This window comes from Haemaphysalis longicornis, unplaced genomic scaffold, assembly GCF_048455015.1.
Source record: "Haemaphysalis longicornis isolate Haplotype H1 unplaced genomic scaffold, Haemaphysalis longicornis Haplotype H1 scaffold_5, whole genome shotgun sequence".
Classification (NCBI taxonomy): domain Eukaryota; kingdom Metazoa; phylum Arthropoda; class Arachnida; order Ixodida; family Ixodidae; genus Haemaphysalis; species Haemaphysalis longicornis.
In genome coordinates, this window is record NW_027526385.1 from 207,367,709 (window position 1) to 207,380,962 (window position 13,254).

Below are 13,254 nucleotides of genomic sequence, written 5' to 3' on the forward strand. Positions count from 1 at the left end.
AAGGCATCAAGCCTAACATCACATACATAGAACAACCATATAAGCGGGATTACATGACTTACATTTTGCAAAAAAAGGGGGGGAAGAGACACATGGCACTGAAGTAAAGCAATGCAACAACACAATGAAACAGTAGATAAGACAACAGCAAATCATTTTCACGTCCCCATGAAGACATGCGCGTCGATAGAATCTGTCGAAAGAAGGGCGGCAAGTGGTAGCGTGTTCCACTCACTGATCGTGCGTGGAAAAAACGAAAATTTGAAAAGATTAGTTTTGGCGAAATATGGAGTTAAGGCAAGATCATGTGAAATACGACCGCGCCATGTTGCCAGGATACTAATGTAGTGTGTATAAATATATATATATATATATATATATATATATATATATATATATATATATATATATATATATATATATATATATATATATATATATATAGAAAATACGGGTTGGCAGTTAAGAAAACCTCGGAAATAAAAGGGGTGGTTGTGGTGCGTGACGAATGGGTGAAGAATGGGTTAGCTTAAGAGCGTTCAACGCTGGTCGACCACTCTCGACATGTCGTAGACGGTCGCGTCACGGCCCGGGGGTTAAAAAGTAGGTCCCCTTCACCCCGAGTAGTCCGAGTGTCGCTGGCTACCACCCCCAAGTGCAGTAAACAAAATTACATTATCATAAATACCCGAGAAAGTGCTGGGGAAACAGCCCCGCCTTTAGCGTAGTGGTTGTCGCACCACACCGGTATTCTGGAGGTTGTGGGTTCGTATCCCACCCGGCGGGCATTTTTGGACCACTTTATTTTCGACTCAAAAAATTCTTCATCTCTTTCTATGACCCACCACAACCTCCCCTTTGCTTTCCGAGGTTTTCTTGACTGCCAGCCCTTATTTTCTGTCTTATTTCACGGAGCCCCTCATTTCCCATTTTCTGATTTGCTATATATATATATATATATATATATATATATATATATATATATACATATATATACAAGAGAAGAAAAACTTCGAACAAGGTAAAAACACGATTGTTGCCTACGTTTCAGCAAAGAGAAGTTTTTCTTCTCTTGTGTTCTCTACCATCTTCAAAGTTCTACTACTCCCTATATATATTTATATATATGACAGAGGAAAGTAGACCAGCAGACTTAAGGCAGGGCAGCGTTTATTCCGGTGGTGTTTCCCGAGCAGGCTGCAGAACCAACGTACTCTCATGATAATTAGGATTGCGCGACGCGAGGGATACGATGATGACACCAAACTGTGCGTGGGGGAAACGATGCTGATGATAGTGTGTTCAGGCACAATAGAAAGAATGACCACTCAAGCAATCAGTGCAAAGACAGAGTCGAAACGGCGTGTTTATTGCGAGAGGCAACTGAGAATACCAGCCCGAGGAATGATGATGTGGAAGGGTATAAGAAATAGATGAGGTGCAACACGGTGATGATAACAGTCGTGTGAAGCAGATGGAGTGCAAGGTGGATACGGGACGAGGGACTCCATAAGGACACATATCAAGGTTGCAGTCGTCATTGCCAGTGCTATTCGGCTGTTTCCGAGATATTTAATAGTGCCGAACGACGTGTGTTTGTCATGTTTCTTTAATACAGTGCCATATAGGCGAAATTATATGTCGAGAAAAAATCCGCCGTTTTTCCGGGAGCGGCAGTCGAACCCACATCTCCGCATACAGCGTGCGGTGCGTTATTTAAAAAAACATGACAAACACACGTCATTCGGCACTATTAAATATCTCGGAAACAGCAGAATAGCACTGGCAAAGACGACTGCAACCTTGATATATATATATATATATATATATATATATATATATATATATATATATATATATATATATATATGTATATATATATATATATATATATATATATATATATATATATATATATATATATATATATATATATATATATATTGCTTATTCTTGTGCCACGGGCATAGCCCGGCGGAAGGGATGCTCTCCATTTTCGACATATTTCCCTCTCCTTCTCACCGGTTTCCACAAAACCATACTAGAAATGTGGTGCAAATGTATGTGGCAGCAAAATCATGTAACTGTACTGGGATGAAGCATGTCCTATTGCCGTTACGACAAACAACAAATACGAATTGAGAGGAAACCTTCCTCGATTTTTCCCCTGATTCATTCATGAAAAAAGGAGGGTAGTTACCTGGCTTTGGGATCAAGATAGAAGGCAAAGGAGGAAAGACATTTTGGTGCGGCCCTCTTTTCAGGGACCGATCACGTTTGAGGGGGGGGGTTGAAAATATCATAAACCATAGTATGAAAGCAGGGAGATGGGTGTACTTTCTTCGTCAGCCTCAGCCTGATAGCTGAAGAGGTCCCGGAGCTCCGTGCCTGGTAGACAGACTGGAAGCCCATCCACCAGAGCTTGACCTAGCCTACGACGGCCACCGTTAGAAGTTTCTACCCCTCACCTTAAAAACACATCCCCACGGTTGCATCCAGCTTGTGTATGGGGGCTCGGGGTCCACGGTGTCGCAAACACCGTAACCAACAACACTCAAAGTGCACCGTGCGGGGTATGAGACACGTTTGCTGTATTCTCCGAGTAAAAGCACGCCAGAATATATTCTCTCCTAAATAGTCACGTTCTTCATCCAGTAACGAGAATATATTGACCTCTCCCGTTGTGTCCAGTAAATAGGCCAACAGCAACAACAATCAGGACACAGACATCTGCAGTGATTTGGAGAAAATACAGTTAGCATGTAACCGTGTTTTGAGAACGCTGGATAAAACCAGTGGGAAAATATCTGAGGTGTAATATATGAGACTGTCTGCAGAACGCTGCATGAGAATACTTGACCATTTCACAGAACGCAGGCAAATTTTCCTATTTAACTTTACCCTGCTTGCTTCATGTAGATAAATATAGAACTCATGCGTAGACGTACAAGTGGTTGTTTTGTGATTTCGGGACTAGCGTCACTTGGTGAATGAAATAGAAATATACGCTGCGTTTTTGCAAACCAAAATGTTTGACAGGGCAGCGCGGCCATCTTTTTGAATATCCGTCCTGTGTCGGTTGTTAAATTAAACCTGATGATGATACCACTCATTATGTTTATCTGCTTTATAGAGCGTCAATGACGTGCGCGATGCTTTCAACGATGCTACGCGCATAACAAACAATTATCCCCTTCCAACACGCTTCACTATATAGGCGTTTGAGTGTATACACAAGGGATTGGGGGAAACAAATATAATCAAACGCTTTTCATGCTCCCCATAGACCCAGCGTATCTGCGTTGCCAAGTTGACATCTATTCGATGCGCGATATTCACGGAGAAGAACTTCAGGTACTAGTTGTAGACCTAGTTGTAGAAGACCTAGTTGTAGACTAGTTGTGGTACTAGTTGTAGAAGAAGCACAAGCAAAAAAGTTTGTTCAAACATGTACTTTTAAAAGGAACACAAGAATAATGCTGGGAGATTTAGCTTAGGATGGGCGTTAGTTGCGCAAGATTCTGGATATTAGTGGAGCAGTTATATGTTACGGCGCAAGTTCGTGCAGACTCCTGCGGATCATCGGTTATTACACTGACAAAAGTTGATTGCTGATTGGCGAGAACAGTAAACGGGACCCTATCTGTGATGAAAGTTTTAATATAGGATATAGTTGCGAAATGTTTAGTCTAGGAAAAGCCAGGAAGGGTTTTGTAAAGCCAAGGTATATTACGTCCATGTAAAGGAGGAGCCCAACTTGAATGGGAGTTCGGTGGTAAATTCGCCAAGGTGCGTCTTGCGCGAACGTCGGCGCAGAACCAGTGCTGGCTATGAAAAAACCCGGAATTTATGTCCAAATGGGTCGCGATGTGAGAGGAGATTGTGTTTTCCTGCAGCTTGCAAGCGATGCATGTTAGTAAAATTAGAGGATTGTCACAACCTCGGACGTACGACGTCCAAAAGTACCGCGTAGCTTTTTCATAATGTTGTACAGCGCCTAATGCTTGTTACAGTCGTCCGATTCATTCACTTTTGGTATTCGCCCCGAGAGAACACGGGCACTCTCTCGAACGAAGGGGCGGTAACGCCGACCGCTCGCAGAATCTCCGGTAACATACCAAAATAAAAGCTCCGCCACTCAGCTTTTACCGAAGTTTGGAGTTCTTTCGACGGGGCAAGGGTTGCTTTGCCAGTGCTAAGGCCCGCCAATGTTTCCAGAAGGCAGAAAGAGGGAAGTTGTGCGCCCGATTGCGGCTCTCTTTGCTTGCGCAGTTATAAAAATAGATTCCGCGCCGAAGCAAATTAGCTACGTTTGTACGCCGTGGTGTGACAACGCGTTCTGCCAGTTTGTGCACCACACCATTGCCGCCCGGGCCTTGGAGTACTCCAACGTTCCCCTCGGGCATCGAAACACATTGTTCGTCTCGGACGGCCTGGCCTACGACGAAGACACGCCTCACAGGTAGCCGTATCGCCTCCGACAGTGGTGCATCGTCCGGCCCGGTCGGTGAACATGGTGGGACTCGGTCTCTGATATGAATCGAAGTGTCTTTTAATTATTTTTTACCTTGTAATATTTGTTTGTAAAGCTCCTTACTGCACACTTTGTATTTAAAGTGTGTCTCGTATTTGCATTACTTCTAAGTTATCCCTCGCTTACGATACATAACCTCGTACTTGCACAGTCTTTTGCATGTCCAAATGCAGGTCTTCATTTTGTTGATTCTTTGAAGGCTCTTACTCATTCTTACCGTTCTGGTCGGCAAAAGCCGCCCATCAGACAGCCACCCCCTTCGTCACTTGTGCCCTTTAGATTCGGTGGTTCGGTGGGGTTGTTTGCTCGCTTGAGTTGACTCCCCATATCTTCTGAAAGGGCACACAATTAGGAAAACGGTGACAATTGTGGCGTCCACGGGAGGACGTCTGATGTAAGCGTTAGAAAGAGAAAGAGCCTGGAACTCTTGCGGCATAAATTGCCACTGTATTTATGAGTTGGTGCTCTCATTACTTTCTCTGTGTAGATATACCATACTAGAGGCTAGAGTATTGTGACGACACGGCTATACATTTGCAAACATGGATTTAGAGAAAAGTGCAGCGTTTAACTGCCAGCTGGACCTACTATGGGGCCGAACTACAAAAGTGCGTTGCGCGTAAAAAAAGAAGAAAATGAGAAAGCTGAGAGAGCAAAACAGGGAGCATGACAAGAGGCTGAGAAAGCAAGACAGGCAAAACGCGAAAAGGCTGAGAGCGCTGAAAGAGAAAGAGAGGAAGAATTTCAGAGACAACTTCAGCTGGAGTGAGCTAAATTGCAGCGGGAAGAGAAAGCCCGCCATGCAGAAGCCGAAAGGGAGCGAGTTAAATTGGAGCGTGAGGAGAAAGCACGCAAAGCTGAGCTCGAGATTCTAAAAAAACAAACTAATATACGATGGTTGAAGGCGGATACGTCATCAGATGAGTAAAATGCGAGAGAAAAGAATAGCGGACTAAGCACTAGAACTGAGGAGGCAAACGAAGGCCAGCATATCTCTGGAAGGGAAGAGGAGGATTTATCCGCGATCAGCAAGGAGGAAACACCTCCAGATATAAGCGAAAGCGCACCAGTTCAGACATTGAAGAACGATGATCCCACAGATGATTCGGGGTCTGAGGATGGCGATAACATCCCAGTTGTGGATGTCATATCGTCGGGGCCCAATGCCCTAGACGAAAGTAACCCGAAAGTGTGGGGAAGGGTGTCTGAGGAAGCTGTAATCTTTCCGAAAAAAAAAGGGACAGAAGCGCACCTATTGTGCAGGAAGACCCCGTTTGAGAAGGCCAACTCGCTGGGCAAACTGTCACCGTGTGCGTAGGTGGCAGTTGAAGCAGCAAATCCACCGACTCTAAGCAGGAAAACGAAGGTCGGCTCAACCGGCTGGTTGTTCTTGCTGCTCTGGAGTTATTCTTCGTTTTGTACTTGTTCCTCTTTGCTGTGACTGAAATCCTTCACGCTGCATTCTTACAAGCACGCAGCGACTTCACAAGGGCGGACGCCCCGTGTCAAACGGCTTCAGCGAAGCTTCGTGCGGACTCTGCAGCTCAGCAATGTGCCGTCACCGCCTGCGATTCATGCTGCCATAATGGACAGAACCAACCAGGGCCTGGCCGCTACAAGCGGACCCTACCAAGGTACTCCTGCAGTTTCGCATGAATCGACTCTCGATAATACCTGGAAAGCCCGTCAGCTCCTAAAAAGCGTGCTACTGACCAAGAGACCGCAGATTGGAACGTTTGCTCTGACGCTACTGACATGGAAGTAAACCAAGGCGACTTTACCCTTGTCACAAAGCGAGCCTCCGGGATTCCCGTTATCTTTAAACCAACTGAAGGTTATAGTTTGTGGAAAGCCAACCCCAACGTATTGGCGTCAGAAGTCGTGGCGACGGCACAAGTAAAAGTTTTAACACATCGCCTGACCAAGGACGGTTGGCTTATTGTGACCGTCTCGTCCCTAGCTGCAGCGAACCGACTTCTACATGTCTCCACCCTTGCTGGTGTACCAGTCGAGGTGCGCGTGCCACGATCGTACATGGTAACGTGTGGGAAAATCCTAGGTGTGCCCCTTGAGTACACCTAGGTGTGCCCCTTGAGAACTGAAGGAGTTATCTCTGCCCGTCGGCAAGTCACCTACATACGAGATGAAAATCAAGTCATTGCTGCGACCCGCCGACGCTCAGTCATGTTGGAATTCAAGCCAGGTTCCCCTCTGCCAGCTGGGGTGTTTCTTGGCTTTAACAGCTTCCCCGTAGAAGAGTACACTAATTCTGCTACACAGTGCTTCAGGCGCCAGAAGCACGGTCACATCGCCAGGAACTGCAGAGGAAAACTTCGCTGCAAAATATGCTCTGGGGACCACCCACACAAGGACTGTACGTCGCGCAATCAACCCCGATGCGCAAATTGTGGCGGCCCGCATCCCGCGTCGTATGGAGCTTGCCCGAAGAAAAAGGCAGCTACCCTTGCACGCAGTGTCGAGCAAGTACAAGGGAAAGCTCCTTCCCGACGTGAGCCACGATCAAACCCAGAAGTTGTGTTTTCACCTGCGATTGTGCCTTCAAATGACCCTCCGCTTGAGGGCGAAGTTCCCACAAGCAAGTCCTACGCGCAGGCCATACGGGATCATCAAACAACCGCAATTAATGATGCCGCAGCTGATGTACGCTCACAGGACGCAGACTCCCCCTCAACTCGACGTCCCCGTAGGGAACGTGGACAGCTGGCAGCTCAGCCCGCGCAGCCTGACATTAGTGGCATACTCGTCCCCGTGCTTTTTGCGGCAATCAGGGCACTGCTGCGCGCCAACCCCTCCTATGGCCATATCCCCGAGGTAAAAGCGGTACTGTCTTTGGAACCTTTCGTGGCCTCCACATCATCATCTTCGCGGCATCGTTCTGGAGCCCAACAAAGTTGATGGCATCGGAGACCCACCGCCTGAAACCGCTTATTAACGCAAATCTCAAAAGTTGTACAATTTTCCAATGGAATGCACGTGGCCTACGCTCGAAACTAGCTGATTTTCGCCAGCTTGTGCGGACATATCAATTTCCGTTCATTATTATATCTGAATCTCGAGCTGAGGAAAATTTTAAGTTAAAAAATTATCAATTGCTTCATTCGCAGCGCTTAAACAGCTCAAGTCGACTTTTTATTGCCGCCTGTCATGATTTGCCAGTAGCAAGCGTTGCTGTGCCTGCTCATGAATCCGAAGGATACGTCTGCGCGAAAACCAGAATTGGTACACAGTGCTTCACTCTAATTGCTGCTTACATAGAGCCAAGCAACCGCTTTGACGCCTCGCGGCTAGAAAATATTATTACTGGCACGTCCCCGCCTTATCTAATTTGTGGTGACTTTAATGCGCATCATGTGATCTGGGGCAGCGCACATACAAATTCCCGGGGAGCGCGGCTAGCCGAGCTGCTGATCAAGTACTCTGTTCAGCCGCTTAACGACGGCAACATCACTTACATGAAAAGCGAGAAAATGAGCAGCTGCATTGACGTCTCTTTTATTTCAAGCAGCGGAGCTGCGAAATTCTTCTGGTGCACAGACCTGGAATCAAGGGGAAGCGACAAGTACCCAGTTTTGCTTTCTTACCTTGACAAAGACGCGCTCCGAGAAGGAGCGAAGGTCAAGTGCACTAACTGGGAGGCCTATGAAGAGAGCTTGGGCCATAGCATTACAGCATCAACTAGCGATGACGACATAATTTCTATAATTGCTCGCTGCCTGCGGGAGTCAACGCGTGTTATGAGAAGGCCTACAAATGTCAGAAATGATGAGGAGTATGAGAGGCTACGAGCCATCTGCAGGCGTGCAGAGTGCAAGGCGCGACGTACCAAAACTTTGGAAGACATGGAGCACGCACGTAGGGCGCAGAGACACGTGAAGCGCCATTTAGAAAAGTTAAACAGGCAGCGATGGCTAGAGTTTTGCGCTAAATTGGATGTTCGCAAGCCTTTTTCGCACATCTGGCGTGTAGTAAAGGGCATGCGTAACAACATCTCGCAACTGCGCCCATTCAGCGCGCGGTCATTGCATGAGAATATTTCTCATAGAGAAGCAGATGAAGAATATTGCAAGCTGCTGTCCGCCACCACATCCGCTAGGACGCGCCCACAGTTCAATTATTTTCCTCCCCCTCCAGCTGCTGTGCCTGCGTTAGATCACCCGTTCTCGATCCAAGAACTTAATGCAGCATTTTCCGATGTCAAAAAACGCTCTTCTCCTGGTTACGATGAAAATACTTATGAGGCTATTTCGCATTTATCACACCACTCTCGATTGCGTCTCTTGGAGTAATATAACGCTACGTGGCTGCATGGAATCCTTCCTCCTGATTGGAAGCTAGCGAAGATTCCTTCCGTTCTGAAGCCTGGCAATACACCGACACGTCATGACTCTTTTCGACCGATTGCCCTACTCAGTTGCATTGGAAAATAAATGGAAAAAGTGATATTCAAAAGAATGAATTGGTATGTCGAAACCAGGAAACTTTACCCCCTGAAATGAACGGCTTTCGATAGAATCGATCGGCCATTGACAACATAATTGCACTCGTATCATCTTTAGAAGAAGAGCTAAATTCTGGCCATATCCCAACTGCAGTGTTTTTAGACATCAAGTCAGCATTTGACTCGGTTTACCATGATGCTATCCTAGCATCTCTTATTCCACTCGGCTTAGGAGGGAGGCTATATGCATGGATTGCGAACTATCTCGACGGACGGAAACTTTTTATGTGCACAGAAGAAGGCCCCACACCATGCTACGACGTAAATACAGGCGTCCCTCAAGGAGCAGTTTTAAGCCCGCTGCTGTTTACTCTTACGTTTATTCACCTTAAACGCCTTCTTCCCCGGGGTGTCAAAGTAACACTCTATGCGTATGATATCTGTGTTTGGAGTGCTTCAAGATCGCGTCGGATCACACAGCAGAAGCTGCAGAAGGCTCTTTCAAGAATAGCGGCATACCTGCCGCCGAGAGGACTACATCTTTCCTCCGAAAAAATTGTTGCAATGGCATTCACCCGCAAGAGAATGGACCGATACCCTCTCATCCTCAGTGGCCGGCCTCTGCATTACGTACGCACCCAAAGATACCTTGGCATTGTCATAGACAAAAACCTCTCCCGGTCCCCGGAAGTAAAAAGATTACGCACGCGAATTTTAGCAGCATCCCAAATTATTGGATATCTTTGTGGCACTCGCTGGGGCAGGAATTGTCGCTCTGCGGTGCTCCTCTTCAAGGCATATGTTGATGGTATCTTGCGCTATAGCCTTCCCGTCCTGCAGACACTGTGCCCGACTAGTAGAAAACAGCTGGAAGCAGCAAGGAACAACTGTCTGAGGAAGTGCCTTGGCCTCCCTGCAGGCTCGTCATGTTGTGGGACCCTTGCAGAAGCTGGCTGCCTGCCCATGGATGTGTTACGGCTTCAAGAGACGCTACGAAATTACTTGAGGTACAGACTACATGCCAAAACCCATTTCCTGGCTCGCATTGCGGATCACGACGCTTCCAGCTTTGGACGAACAATAAGGGCAATTGATGCTTCCCTGCCAAATCAAGCACCGCAGACCATGCCACTGGGTTTTCCGCCTTGCAGTTTGTCACCTGTTACCACAAAACATTATATACCTGGAATTGATTAAAAAAAGCGCACATCCCAAACTGTCCTACTTCAGATTACACTTGCCCATATTCAAAAATTTTACTCCGCAACGACCGATATTTTTACAGATGGATCGGCAACATCTGAGCGCAGTTCTTCAGGAGTTTTTATTCCGTCAGCTAACAAATCACTGTCATGCCGGCTTGAGCGAGCGACTTCGTCCACGCTAGCTGAACTTTATGGAATAAAAGAAGCCATCCGGTACATACTTCCTCAGCCACCGACGCACTGGACCATATTTACAGACTCGAAAGCCGCCCTACAAAACCTCCGACGTGCTAGCTGCTTCAGCATCCACGACCACATCCAGCGCGAAGTAAAATACCTGCACCATCTCGCTTACGCTGCTGGCCATCGCGTAACTTTATAGTGGCTCCCTGGCCACTGTGGTGTCCTAGGAAATCAGAGAGCAGATGAGGCTGCACGCAGGGGCCTAGAAATGAAAAAAAAAGAAAGATTTTCTTTACAAAAAATGATGCCTCAACTATGACCAAGGCCCTAGCTCTGGCCGAAAGAAACCGCTTATGGACCCTTCCGGAACATCATCATGATTTTCTGTACTCGATTGACCCACAGATAAAACTGAGGCTGCCAGAACGACTACCTCTCCGGCGGGAAACACTGTTTCATAGACTGCGACTTATTGTGCCGTTCACTAATGCCTACTTACATCGCATACGCCAAAGTACATTGCCCACATTGCGACAACTGTGGCACCCCTGAAACCGTCGAGCATGTTCTGCTAGAATGCTCGGCCTACATTGACGCAAGGAGTCGGTTAGAGCAAAGGCTCACATCTCTTCACCCTGGACCAATTACGCTGAGCCTGCTACTTGAACCATGGCATTCTCCGTCATCTGAACGGAAAGTCCTGGAGGCGTTGTTTGGGTATCTTGAAGATATTGGCGTCACCGAGACTTTATAGCCCCCCTTAAGCGGTCAGTCTATGCTACGCCGCATGTCCCTTTATATGACCCTCTCTTTTTTCCCCTCTTTCACCTACTACTCTTCTTTTTACTACTCATCTGTCTTTTCCCCGTTCCCCTTCCTGCAGAGTAGCATGTCGACGTACGCGTGTTGGCAAACCTCTCTGCCTTTCCTTCTTTAATAAAGAGCTTCTCTCTCTCTCTCTCTCCGACTCTAAGCTCAAGGTTGAGACCGCCGCGCAAAGCGGTGCCGCACTCCACATAGAGGGCTCACGGTACATCAGCGTCGGCGACGATACTCTGACTCCAGCGGTCAAACAGAACACACCCGCCGTCACAAAAAAGAGCCAATTATTGGGATACCCCGATTAGATGCGTCGCATGGAGGCGAAGTCATGCTAGTGGTAACACGAGGACTAGCAAAAGCGAAGCCAGCTCGTATCCGGCACTCAAAATCGGCGGCCCCTGCGACGGAGCCGCCTCGAAGTGAAAGGAGTGTTGAAGGGCTGGGAAAGAAAAATGCACTGAAATCCGGCAATTCAAAATTCGGCAAGCAAAAAAACTGCCGAAAGGATAAGCGCAGAGTTGATCTCGAGCGCAAGCGCAAACGTTCGTGCCGGCATTGCAGACATCGGGCAGGTGTAAAAAACACCGGTGAGTTTCTACAGGAGAAAAGCCGAGGGAAGGCCAAGTCGCCAGATGCTCCGATGTTCGCCAGAGGAAGGGCCAGGTCCTGAAGCATTTTCGTGGGCCCGGTATCACGGCGGACGCAGAAGAGTGGGTCGCTTCGCGTGACATTTGAAGAGAATTCCGCAGACGCCGTTACGCCAGCCCCCGATAGACACGGGCTAAACATGAAGAATGCGAATTGGAGTATGCATGTGTTGTAGGAGTAAAATTTTATGACCGAGTTTAATCTTGCCGTCGTGTACTGTCGTCTTGAACATTGTAATTATTGTTTCTCGGTCGTATTGTAAGCGAAGCTTGTACTTATTCTCTCACTTTGGCTGTACAGTGTATACGGTGTGTATTCACGTACTACATGCGCTCTGCGTAAATTCTACTTTCACTGTTGTTCAGTACCCATGCTGTGCAATATCAACGTTATTCGTTGTGGCATTCGTGAATATTGCGTTTTAATCTTATTGTTTGTGAACGCCATATTAGTTAGTGTTCTTAAGAATTTTAGTTTACCGGCGCATTAAGTATTTATTGGTACTAAATCACACTCACTGTATCTGAGCCTACAGGTCTTAGTCACTACATTGAATTCTGTATTGTCCTGAAATTCCGCACTTTTAATAACTTTTTATTCAGAACCTAGTAATGTGCACTAGTTTGTTCGGCATTCGCAGTTATCTCGGAAAGACCGTATTGTTTTGAACGTGTAATTTGTACGTAGGCTGTGTATTTAGGAACACTCTGTGCCAAGCCTCTGTGATGTACAGAAACCATGTACACGTCAATATTCATTATCTAGAACAATTAGTGTGTACATGATTTTGTGTTTGTGTGCACTGTTTTGCTCTCTAACTCGTACGCGCGATTTTGTGAGTTTTAGGAATATATTTCATAACATTTTGGAACTGGCTGGCTGTGCCACAAACTCAAGAGTACGACGTCCAAATGCAGCGCTTAGCTTTTTGATATTATTTCAAAGGGCCTAATGCTTGTTACAGACATCCGATAAATTCAGTTTCGGTTGCATTTGCCCCGAGAAAGCACTGGAAGTACCTCGAACGAAGCGGCGGTAACGCCAACCACTCGCCGACTTGACGGTAAAAAATACGAAAATAAAAGTTTCGCCGCTCAGCTTTCGCCTAAGCTTCGAGTTCTTTCGAGGGGGCGAGCATAGCTTTGGGAGTACTAAGGCGCGCCGATGATTACAAACGTGAGAAAGAGGGAAGATGTGCGCCCGCTGGAGGCTGGTGCGTTGTGTGTCGTGCCCTCTCCCTCGATGCCTGCGCGGTTGTAAAAAGAGAACCTGCGCCGAAGCAAATTAGCTACGTTTGTACGTCGTGATGTGACAACTGCTTCTGACAGTTTGTACACCACATTATCGGCGACCCGCGACCTGGAGTACTCCACGTACTCCCGGGCCTCGACTTACTGTGATCG